We start from the raw sequence: 12981 nt of genomic DNA on the forward strand, positions 1-12981 counted from the left end.
TGAGCAGAGAGCCCGATGCGGGGCTCGATCCCAGGACCCTGGGATCACGACCTGAGCCGAAGGCAGAGGCTTAACCCACTGAGCCACCCAGGCACCCCAGCACTTACAGTTTTTAATGATCATTGTTCCTTCATTACAGTGAAAACGATTTCACGTGTGCCAGAGCAGCTTAGTGAACTGTCTCTTCCTCACACATTCCCTTCCGCCCATTTTAGGCAGAGAACTGGCTTTTGTCTTGCTCTGAGTACTGTGGCTTTCACAGAAAGCAGAAGGGGCCTGGTGTCTTGAGACTCTTTCTCAGAGCCCACGCCTGTGAAAGACATAAAGGACGGTGCATTCAGTCTGCGCCGGAGAGAGGCAACTCCCTAAGGAAGGACTTCCATGAGGCAGAGAATGGTCCGAGCTGAGGCAGAGGCCTCCCCAGTCAACCAAAGAGGCCCAGGGCCCTGGCCAGTCCTGATGCAGCAGAGCCCCAGGGAGAAGCAGGCAGAGGTCGCAGGGCCATAACCAGACAGATGGTGGCTGAAGCCTGGGGTTTGTTCTGCTTCCGGTTCCTGAACTTTGCATTTCCGGGGGTGAGGAGGAGAAGCTGGAAGAAGGACTGGCAGCTAGATTTCCTGCCAGCCTGGCGGGAGGTAAGCTCAGGGTGGGAATTTCATTTGATTAACAAAATTACATGTCTTACACACCTAAATCTGAAGATGGAATTCATCTCCACCATGTAGGCCACCTGCGAAGATATCTGTCGCTGCACCAGCCGGTCACACGGTGATTCATGATGAGGACTAACCGAGCTGTGTTAGTCGTAAAAGACACAAGAATTTATCTGGGACTAGGAGAAGAGTGGGTGATTGCCCAGCAGCACGGTCCGCGTAAGTGTTCTGTCTCAACGACTTGAACTCTTCTTCCCTAACTTCCCAGCCACATCATGGCATTCTGTCAGCGATACGTCAAGCTAACATCTTTAAAAGTTGACAGTGGATTTGTATAGAAATTCTGGATCAATGAATGTAATTATAATTAGAGAAGGTAGATCATCTCTTTTTGCCCTTTCCAACTAAATGCACACCTGACTTGGATTTCTTGGTGCTGGTTAAGCAGCAACAGGAGCCGGACCCTGGAGATGGATACGCCTGGGTTCAAAGCCTTGCTCTGCCACAGACTAGCTCTGTGACCGCTCACAAACAACTTGATCTCTCAAAGCCTCAGTTTCTTCATCTGTAAAACATGAAGGATGCTACTAAATGCCTTGTGAAGTTTAGATATGCATTCAAGCTCTTAGAACTACCCCCGGTACACGGTAAGCCCACCATACCTGTTAGCTTTTATGTGTCTTCATTGGTATTAAAACTTACATAGTCTTACATTTAGCAGATCAAGTTCCCAGTCAGTCATAAAAGGCCTACTGGTTTCTCTGAGGAAACTAAAAGATAAATATATACATTTATCTTTTAATTGTGTTTGTTTGTTTTTTTTTAATTTTAAGTAGACACTGCTCCCAATGTGGAGCTTGAACTCACTACCCTAAGATCAAGAGTCCTGTACTCTACCCACTGAGCCAGCCAGGCATCCCGTAAGTATATATGTTTATAGATAGATTCATTATTCCTTGTAATTCATTGCTAACTTTTATTTTGAGTAAAGCTCTTTTGTTTTTATTAACTCATTTTTTATGGCAATGCTCTGTTTTGGCAAGTAATGCAGTTTTTTATTCGTGAAAGTTATGTAAAGTTTCATTTAAATATAATTATTTTAATTTTTAGAAAGATAAGTCCCTATAAAGATTATTGGGTAAATAATTGTACAAAGGTTATACCACTAAGTCCAAAATCATGGAGCTGCCAAGACAGACTTCTGGAAACTCAAACCAAATGCTTCCTAAGCCTGCTTTCCTTTCTAACATCCTATTATTTTAAGCTACTTTTGCTCTTTCCCTTCAGCTTTATTGAGGTATAAATGATCAATAAAAAATGTACATATTTAGGCTGTATGCCATAATTTTTTGGTGTACCACATGGTACTTTAATTATGTATAATTTGAAGTGATTACCACAATCAACTTAATTAACTTACCCATCACCTCACATCGTTTCCATTTTTTTTGGTGCGTAAAGTGAAAACAATGAAGATCAACCCTCTTAGCAAATTTCAAGTGTACATTACACTATTATTAACTTTAACCACCAGGATGTACATTAGACCCCTGAACATTTTCATCTGATAACTAAAAGTTTGTGTCCTTTGGTGGATATTTCCCCCACCCCGCAGCCCCTGGCAACCACCATTCTATACTCTGGTTTTATGAGGTTGACTTTTTTAGATTCCACATTTAATGAGATCATACAATGTTTGTCTTTCTCTGTCTACCTTAATTCACCTAATCTAATACCCTCCAGTTTCATCCATGTTGTCACAAATGGCAGATTTCTTTCTTATTTATAGCTGAATAAAATTCCTAGGTAGATAGAGAGATAGTGATAGCACATTTTTTTCTTTTTTTTAAAGATTTTATTTATTTATTTGACAGAGATCACAAGCAGGCAGAGAGGCAGGCACAGAGAGAGAGGAGGAAGCGGCTCCCCGCCGAGCAGAGAGCCAGATGTGGGGCTCAATCACAGTACTTTGAGATCGTGACCTGAGCTGAAGGCAGAGGATTTTACCCACTGAGCCACCCAGGCGCCCAGGATTTTAATTTCTAACAAGGTCCCAGGTGATGCTGACGCTATTGGTCTGAGGACCACACTTTGAGTAAAATAGGTCTAGACGTATATACAGAGAGAGGAGCTATTTGATGTGCCAAGATAACTGTTATGCAATTTTAAAAGATATGCCTTTGACTTTAAGATTAATCATGGTTCTTTTATACTGGAAGTTGAAAAGTTCATTTTCTCAATAAGACATAGACAAAGAAATATTTTTTCTAAATTTCATGAGGCATTGCAAAGAATATTTCTGTCTGCCTAGAAGTTCTAGAATATTCTACTGAAAAATACAGAAATAGCAAGATGGGGGCACTTGGGTGGCTCAGTTGGTTAAGCCTCTGCCTTCGGCAGAGGTCATGATCTCAAGGTCCTGGGATTGAGCCCCGAGCCCGGAATCGAATCAGGCTCTTAGCTCAGCAGGGAGCCTGCTTCCCTTCCTCTCTCTCTGCCTGCCTCTCTGCCTACTTGTGATCTCACTCTCTGTGTCAAATAAATAAGTAAAATCTTAAAATTTAAAAAAAAAGAAACAGCAAGACAACTCAATCATACAGCCATTGATAGTATAAAAAAAAAAAAAAAGATTCCCTATAAGCCAGTAAGAAGCAGTTAGAAAATTTAACTATATATGGGTATGGGACAAAGAAGAGGAGTTTCATTCACAGTAGCAACAAAGATATAAAGTGCTTTGTGTCCTGCCTGGCTTAGTCATTAGGGCATGTGACCCTTGATCTCAGGGTTGTGAGTTCAAGCACCAGTTAGGTATCGAGATTACTTAAGAATAAAATATTTTAAAAAAAAATACAAAGTGCCTAAGGCTTTGCTTGGCCAAAAATAAGCAGAAACCACAAGAATAAAATAACAAAATTAGAATTTTTTTTTAAGATTTTATTTATGTATATGACAGACAGAGATCACAAGTAGGCAGAGAGAGAGGAGGAAGCAGACTCCCCGCTGAGCAGAAAGCCCGACATGGGGCTCAATCCTAGGACCCTGAGATAATGACCTGAGCTGAAGGCAGCAGCTTTAACCCACTGAACAACCCAGGCACCCCAAAATTAGAATTTAACCAAGATATATCCACATGCAAAAAACAAAGTTAGACCCTTGCCTTACACCATATACAAAAATTAACTCAAAGTAGATCAGCTAGGAGCACCTGGCTGTCTCAGTTGGTAGACCATGCAAATCTTGATCTCAGTGTTGTGACTTTGAGTCCCATGCTGGGTATAGAGATTGCTTAAATATAAAATCTTAGAAAAATAGATCAACTAAACTTAAGAGCTAAAACTTTAGAACTCTTTTTTTTAAAATTTATTTACTTATGTGTGAGAGAGAGTGGGGGGAGGGACAAAAAGAAAGAATCTCCAAGCAGACTCCCTGCTGAGTGCAGAGTCCAGTGGGGCACTTACTCCACAACCCATGAGACAACGACCTTATCCAAAACCAAGAGTCACATGCTCAACTAAACTTAGCTACCCAGGCAGCCCAAACTTCAAAACTCTTACAGGAAAACATAGAGGGACAGTTTTATGACACTGAAGTTGACAATGATTTCTTGGATATGACACCAAAAGCAAAAGCAACAAAAAAATACAAGATAAATTTGACTTCATCAAAATTTTAAAACTTTCGTGCATCGAAGGACACTATCAGTAGTGAATAGGCAAGGGCGCCTGGGTGGCTCAGTGGGTTAAAGCCTCTGCCTTCGGCTAGGGTCATGATCTCAGGGTCCTGGGATCAAGCCCCGCATCAGGCTCTCTGCTCAGCAGGATGCCTGCTTCCCCCACTCTCTGCCTGCTTCTCTGCCTACTTGTGATCTCTCTCTCTCTGTCAAATAAATAAATAAAATCTTTTAAAAAAATAGTGAATAGGCAATAGGAATGAGGAAATAGTTACAAATCATAGGTTTGATAAGAGGTTAATACCTAATATATAAAGAACTCCTATAATTCAACAACAAAAGAAACAAAACAACTTGATTTTAAAATGGGCAAAGGACTTGAATAGAGATATCTCCAAAGAAGATATCAAGTTACAATAAGCACATGAAAAAAAAAAACAAAAAAAGAACATCGCTAATCTTTAGGAAAATGCAAATCAAAATTATAATGAATATCACCACACACTTATTATGATTGGTACTCTGAAAACAAAGCAAAACATAATGAGAGTTTGCAAGGATTTAGAAAAATTGGAGGCCTAGGGGCACCTGGGTGGTTCAGTCGGTTGAGCATCTGACTCTTTGCTTCAGCTCAGGTCAAGATCTTATGGGTTATGAGATTGAACTCTACATGGGACTCCATGCTCACCAGGGAGTCTCTTGAAGAGCTTTCCCTCTGCCCCTTGGCCCTGCACCCGCACACACGAGCACATGAATGCACACGTTCTCTCTCTCAAATAAATAAATATTTTTAAAAGACAGAAAAAAATCAGAGCCTGGTGCACTGTCGGCAGGAATGTAAAATGATGCAGCTGCTAATGAGAAACTTGCCATGGGATCCAGCAATTCCACTTCTGGATGTATACCCAAAAGAATTGAAAGCAGAGACTCAGAAAGCAAGGTTCTCTAGAAAAGATGCTAGAAACACACCTGTCTTCATAGCCTCATCTGCAATAGCCAAAATGTGGAATCAAATCCAAGTGTCCATTAGGGGGTGAATGGAAAAACAAAACGGAGTATTATTCAGTCTTAGAAAGGAAGGAACTTCTGACACATACTACAGCATGGATTAGCCTTGAGGGCTTTGTAGGAAGTGGAATAAACTAGTCACAAAAAGACAAAGACATTGTTCCCACTTATATGAGGTACCCAGAGGGGTCAAATTCACAGAGACAGAAAATAGAATGGTGCGTGCCAGGGGCTGGGGGAAGGGAGGATGGAAAGGAATTAGGGGGGTCATTGTCTAATGAGTACAGTGTTTCAGTTTTGTAAGATGGAAAGGGTTCCAGAGGTGGATGGTGGTGACGGTTGCACGAAGATGTAAAAGTGCTAAATGCCACTGAACCGTACAAATGCTGAAAAATTATGAAGATGGTAAATTTTACATTATGTGTGCTTTACCACAATTTTAAGAAATTTAAAGAACATAGGAAAAGAATTGACTATATGGACAGATATTCCAGCTTCTTGGGTAAGAGGACTGATCATGAGAAGATGCAAATCTTACCTCAGACTGATTTATAAATTTAAATCAGTTGAAATCTCATTAAGATTGTGTGTATGTGTGTGTGTGCTCACGCGCGCAGACAGAAAAAAACTTGACAAAATGATTCTGGGATACATAAAGAACAACTAGTAATATTTCAAAAAGGGAGACTAATGAAAGATATGTTAACTAGAAATAAAAATATGCTATAAAATAAAATTGGTAAACTGGACTACAAAAGTAGTGATACCAATAAAATTGGTAAACTGGACTACAAAAGTAGTGTTAAAAAATTAAACACACGTAAAAGCAGACTCTAAACTGGGAGGAATCTTTGTGGTAAGTATGGCAAAGGACTAATAACCTTAACATATAAAAACTCTTAGAAGTCAACACGAGACTCAATCATACTGACGGAAAATGAACAAAGGTGGAAGAAACGTAATTCTTAAAAGGAAAACTGCAATAGCCAATAAAGTCATGAAAAAGTTTTTATTTCCCTAATAAAGCAATGTGAGTTAACACATCTATCATACTGCACTAATTTTTTTTAAAAAATTATACTACTTGCTGTTAATAAAGTTATAGAGAATGTAGCATTTTTGTACATTGTTCAGAGTGAATTAGAGGAGAGAGAAACCAGTGCGAATTTCTTGGCCCAGGATAGCGAGGCAACTTTTTCCTACCCTTTGACTTAGGAAGTTTATTATGAGATATGTATAATGTGCAAAGATTAAGCTAAAAATTATCCTTTACAGTGCTACTTTTATAATTACAAAAACATGAAAACTTCTTAAGTGTGTCAGACTCTGAGATTGGTTAAATATGGTACATCATCCATAAAATAGAATAAAACGCATTTTAAATGACATTTAGAAAAGCTTTAAATGAACTAGAAATATGTGCCAATGCAGTGAATAGGAAAAACAGATTATGTAGAGTAGAAGCAGCACACCTACACTGAAAAATTACTGACAGTATATATTAAAATATTAACAGCAATGATGTTAAGAAAGTGAATTATAAATTATTTTTCTCCCTTTTCTCTGTCTGTATTTTCTATCTTTATTTTATTTTTTGTAAGATATTTGACTTATTTTTGTATCAAAAATAAACACCTTAAGAAATAATAAAATGGCCTCTAGATACTTTTGAAGAAAATAATCGTTCACTGACAAGTAACAGATGTCCACTTTAGATTTTTTTTAAATGTTAAAGCAGTAAGGAAAGAGTGAGTACAACTCATTCTTTTGAAAATAAAGAAACAAAGTGTACAGGCATTAGGAAAACTAACAGCAGCCTCTGCGTTACCTCAGATTTGGTTTGGTTGAGAATAAAAGAACCCCAAATAACAGTACTTTGGACCCAAGATTTTATTCACTCAAGTAAAATGCCTACCGTTCAGCAGCACCTGGGGCTGGAGTCATATTCTCTGTTATTTCAGGGAGCAGGTTTTGAGCCTGTTGCTCCACTAATCTCTATGGTTAGCAGCCACCTAATAACAATATAGCTGTTGCAGCTCCAGCCATCATGTCTACCTTCCAGAGAGCTGGTAGTAGAAAGAGAAGAAAACTTACCCTAGGCCTTTAAGGACATGGTAATTGCACATAAAATGCAAAGGGAGCTAGAAAACACAGTCTTCACTGCATGTGACTCTGCTCACTCAGCTAAAAATCTGGAGTTGTGGTAGTAAGGAAGGGGAAGAGGAAAGATATGAAGGTTCAGCTCTCTGTCTCTGCCAGTGCCTCACTGCCTGCAAAAGTTGGGCAACAGATGGACTGGAGTGCTCTCTCTCCTGCATATTTCCCTGCAAAGAGGAGCACACTGGAACTCTCACTCTGAGCATGCAGAGTGGGAAAATCGCCACATTCCTGGATATGGAATTTATTTTCAAGTTCTAGTTGCTAGAATTTTAAATTAGAATATATTTAGCCAACATTACAGTAAAATATAAGCAAACATCAAGACAATTACATATATATGAAAACTAAAGCATCCCTTCTCCGTAAATATCTAGTTTTTACAAGCTTCTGTGACCTCTTCTGTTACCGTTTTCATATGATTATTTTCAGATATATGTACAGAATTCTAATCACTGTGTAATTATATTTTTCACTTAATGTTATTTAATATAACTTCCTCACATGTCCATAGAGTCCACACATCTACCATTGTGATGCCAAGGGATAGAATCAATATGTCAATTACACCTATGATACCAATTATAGGATATTTCCATTATTTCCAATTTGTTTTGTGTTATTTCTTTGTCACTATATAAAGACTAGCTATAAATACCATAGTGCAGATAAACATTTCTTTCTTACAAGTATTTCTTTAGAATATATTTTCAAACATGGAATTATCAGAGCAAGGACTATGATCAATTTGTTGGCTTTGATATGAATCATATTCTCTCCAGAAAGTTCTCTAATTTTCAATAAGTCTCTTGAATTTAAATATCTTTAAATATTTTTCAGCCAAACATTGTCTACGTTTACTTACCAATGTTTTTAATCCCTTTGAGTCATCTGCCCATTCATGTTTTTTGCAACCAAACTATCATAAGGAACTGGTGTTGTCAGCTCTTCTCATGTTCTGAATCTTAAATTTGTTTCTATCCTTTTTATGATGGATGATATTTCCCTTCTGCTCTTTTTTTTCCTTAAGGCAGCTCAAGCGACTGTGAAAGGGTTAAAAGCAATATTTCTTAGAAGGCATAATGATGCACGTGTTTCTGCTCAACTGGGAATCCATTGTCTGTTGGGGCCCCAGTCAGGGAAGTATGTTTCCTATTAGAAGGAGCAGGCTCAGAAGTTGCCTTTTCTGCCCACAGAAATGGCAGGACTTGGGATGCAGAGGCAGAGAGTGGGAACCCCAGATGAAACAGAAGCGAAGGAAGCAAGGGAACATTTCCAGACGTGCTAGAAAATAGTGGCAGGCCCCTGGAAGCCCTTCAGGTAGTTTCCTGCTTTGCACCAGGCCTATTCCCGAAAAGCCGTGTGAATTTGAATGTCGGAAAATCACATATTAGGCAGATGTTATGGATTGGGAGGAAGCTGCTTTATACCCAAAGAGAAAAAAAAAATGAAGCCCAAAAAGTTGATCCTTGAGGCACTGCCTCTCTCAGGCCAGGCCTACTCTGTGGACTGAAGAGAGAACATTGAGTCGAGTGTCTCGCCTTTTATTTGTACCCCATCTCTGATCCCTTTAAAGGCTCTAGCAAAGGGTCACAAAGTTCTGTCTTTAAACTTGAACTCTGAGACACTCTGGTTATCTGGGGCAGAGGTGATCCTGCTTTTCTGCACTGGAGATGGGCAAAGCACAAATAAAAAATAATAACTAAAATCTCTAAAACAAGCAAGTAAATAAGCATGATAATTACCAACTGTGATCCATGCAATAAAGGAGGTAGGATGATGTAAGAGAGTGTAACTTGGGGAGGTGCTATTTGAGATCAGATAGTTGGAGGGGAGGGGCCCTGGGGAGGGGATATTTGAGCTAAGATATGAGGATGGTTGACAACACAAAGGGACAAGTGTACCATTGAGAGAGAGAAGCCTGGGATCCCTGAGACAGGGAAGGACAGGACATGGTCAAGGAACAGAAAGGCAGGAGTACAGGGAGGGAGAAGAAGGGTCAAGGTGACTTCAGAGAGAAGAAAGCAGGAACCATATCTTGAATAGTTTTAGAGACAGTGGCGAAGACCTAAGATTTTATCCCATCAGAAGTGGGAAGTCAGGGGCGCCTGGGTGGCTCAGTGGGTTAAGCCGCTGCCTTCGGCTCAGGTCATGATCTCGGGGTCCTGAGATCGAGTCCCGCATCAGGCTCTCTGCTCAGCGGAGAGCCTGCTTCCCCCCACCCCTCTCTGCCTGCCTCTCTGCCTACTTGTGATCTCTCTCTGTCAAATAAATAAATAAAATCTAAAAAAAAAAAAAGAAGTGGGAAGTCAGACACCACAGAAATGTGAATGGGCAAAGCAGGATTTTAAATGTTGTCTAAACAGGCTGTTTCCTGTTTGGATCTATCATACACTATATTAGATTCACAGCATCTAATTACACAGATAATTAAAACATGTATATATTATATAAGAATACACAATGTTTAAAAATATATATATTTTCAATATTTTTTAAAAAGGAGACGTTTCAGGTTCACTGCAAAATTGACGGGAATGTACAGAGATTTCCCATATACCCCCAACCCCACACAGGCACAGCCTCTCCCACTATGAGCGTCCCCGCCAAAGTCGTGCATTTGTTAGAACGGATGAACCCACATTGACTACTGATAACCTCCCAGAGTCCCTAGTTTACATAAGGGTTCACTCTTGATGATGTACCTTCCATGGGTTTGGGCAAAGGTACGAAGACATGCGTTCATCATTATAGTATCATACAGAATATTTTTACTGCCTAAAAATCCTCTGTCTCCTCCCTATTCATCCCAACCCCTGACAACCACTGAACTTTTTCCCATCCCCATAGTTTTGCCTTTTCCAGAACATCACATAGGTGGAATCCTACAATATGTGAGATCGTCTTCTTCCACTCCCTCATAGGCATTTACATTTCCTGCATTCCTGTTCATGGCTTGACAGCTGATTTCTTTTTCGTGCCGAATAATGTTTCATCATCTGGATGTACCAGAGTTCATTTATAACCTAGTCACTTCCTGAGGCACATTTTGGTTGCTATCACATTTTGGCAATTATGAATAAAGCTGCTATACGTATCCATGTCAGGCATATTTTTATTTCATAAGGCTACTTTGTCACAGGTAACTTATTCAGTCTCTTAATGGACAAAAGACTAAATTTTCTTCACAGTTGTAGGAGTACATTATCTTGTTTACTCACAGGTGTTTTATGAATATCTTATATTTAACCCACATTAAACTCACACACACTTTTTCTGGGGCTCCAGCTTATTTTCCCTCTGTGTGTGCCCAGACTAATTGTCTTGATCTGATCTCATCTTCAGAGTAAGAGTTGATAACATTTGTAGTTATCAGGAATATGAAGTACTATTCTGTCTTCTGCCTTGGACATTTGGCTTTCAGTAAACCAATGACTCTCCAGAAGATTGCTCCTCCCATTGCTTTATTTATTTGTTGATTCATTTTTTTCCCCCGGCCATTAACTCAATATATATTTCTTTAGTATCTGTTATGACCTGGGTACTCTATTATCACTGGGGACATAAAGATGAGTGCGATGATTTCTGCCCTGAAGGAGGTCACATCCAGGTAGGAGAGACACATACCAAACAAATAATAATGAGGAACTGCACTATTTCTATAATTACAATAGCAGCGTGTGCAAAATGCAAGGGTAACCCAAAGTGGGGGAGTGATTCATTTTGCTTGGGAGAATCGGCACAAACTTTGGCATGGGACCTGCGCCTTAAAGACTTGGGAATGATTCCACAGGCAGAGATGAGAAGAAGGCCTTCCATGAGGAGGAAACAGCACAATGAGGAGAAACAACATGTATTTTTAGACATTTTAATATTTTTTATCAGAATAATGCATGTACAGTGTTTTAAAATGTCATTTTCAAGAGGAGATTTTAATGGGAAGCCCTTCCCCCACACCTTCATTCCTACTCTGCCCCCAGGAACAACCTTCCTTTTATTGTTTTTTTTCTGATAACCTTTTTATTTTAGAATAGTTCTAAATCTGTGATAATTTGACACAGCAACGATAGAAATCTAAAGCAGGCAGGGCTCCCCTCATCTGGGCCATTCCATACCACTTTGGAGTGATGAGATAGGAAATCAGCCTTTCGCTGAAGAACACCAAAATGCTGGTAGGTGGCCATCTTTTCTCAGGATCTGCTAGGGTTCTCCAGCAAAGAACTCTGTCTTGCCTGAAAGGCTACCAGTGTTCTGTGGAGAAATCTAGGAAGGAAAGGCTTTGAAAAGTCAAACCACTCCATATGCAGATTTTCAGTTAATCCCCCTATTTTCATCCCTATGCCTAACTCCTGGCCGTGCTGTGTGTATTATTCTGAAATCCTAAGGGTTTCTCCTCCCTCCATTGTTCAAAGAATAAATCCCCCTCCTGCCTCAGCTGTGATGATACAAGTGCTGGCATTCTTTGCCTGGACAAGGTGTTGACTTCCTCATGTAGCTTCTTCCCACATACTTTCTATTGTACGTGATTCCTCAGGGCCGGAGCTTCTCCGAGCTTCTCCCGGGTTCTGTGGAACTAACCTGTTCTCTCCTTCTTGATGGCCCGTGCTTGTCCTTTAAAACATGGAATCCTTGGTCCAGTGGTATCAGATGCCTCTCCTCTGCCCCTTCTCTGGCTTTTGAAACAAGATGGAGATATTCTGTCAACTCATGTCCTCCCTCCTATTTTTGTTATGCTTGCAAGCTGAAGCCTCCTTTATTCTTTCAAATATTTTAGAAGGCTTTCTGAAACCCCTGACTTTAAACTTGCATGTTTTTCTTTAACCTGAACAAGAGGAAAACATCTTAATGGTTAAGAACTCAGATAGACCAGCATTTAAATTCTGCCTTCATCACACACTGTCTCTAATTTGCTCCACCTTTTGAAACCTCCATCTCCTCTGTGTAAGATGGAGATAATGCTGCGACCTACCTCATTGGGTTGCCCTAAGGATCAAATGAAATCTTCATGTTGGGCACAGTGCCTGGAGTCTGTGACTCTAATAAATGTTAGTGACTGCCGTTATACAGGTAAGAAAGGATTTTCATACAATGGAAAGAAGAATTTGGGGATATGAGGCTAAAAAAAGTCAAATTGGTGTTCTAAAGAGGTAAACTGTCTCAGTTAAAATGATTGGAGAAGAGAGGAGGCAAGGAAATCAGTTAGAAAGCTATTGACGATAGTCTAAGAGAGACATGGTAAGGCCATGAACCACAAAGATGGCCACCATGCTTGTAGCTGGATTTGAGTGGTTCTCAACCCTGGATGCACATTACAGTCCCCTGGAGAAGGAAAGTTTGTTTTGTTTTAATATTGATGCCCAGATCCTACACCCAGACCAAGGAATCAGAATGTTTTGGAAATGGAGCCATGTATCCACATTTGTAAAGTCTTCCAAATGATTCTAATATGCAGCCAGGCTTGGAAACCACTCGTTTCAATGATGGAAGTCATAG

Source organism: Neovison vison, chromosome 1, assembly GCF_020171115.1.
Source record: "Neovison vison isolate M4711 chromosome 1, ASM_NN_V1, whole genome shotgun sequence".
Lineage (NCBI taxonomy): Eukaryota > Metazoa > Chordata > Mammalia > Carnivora > Mustelidae > Neogale > Neogale vison.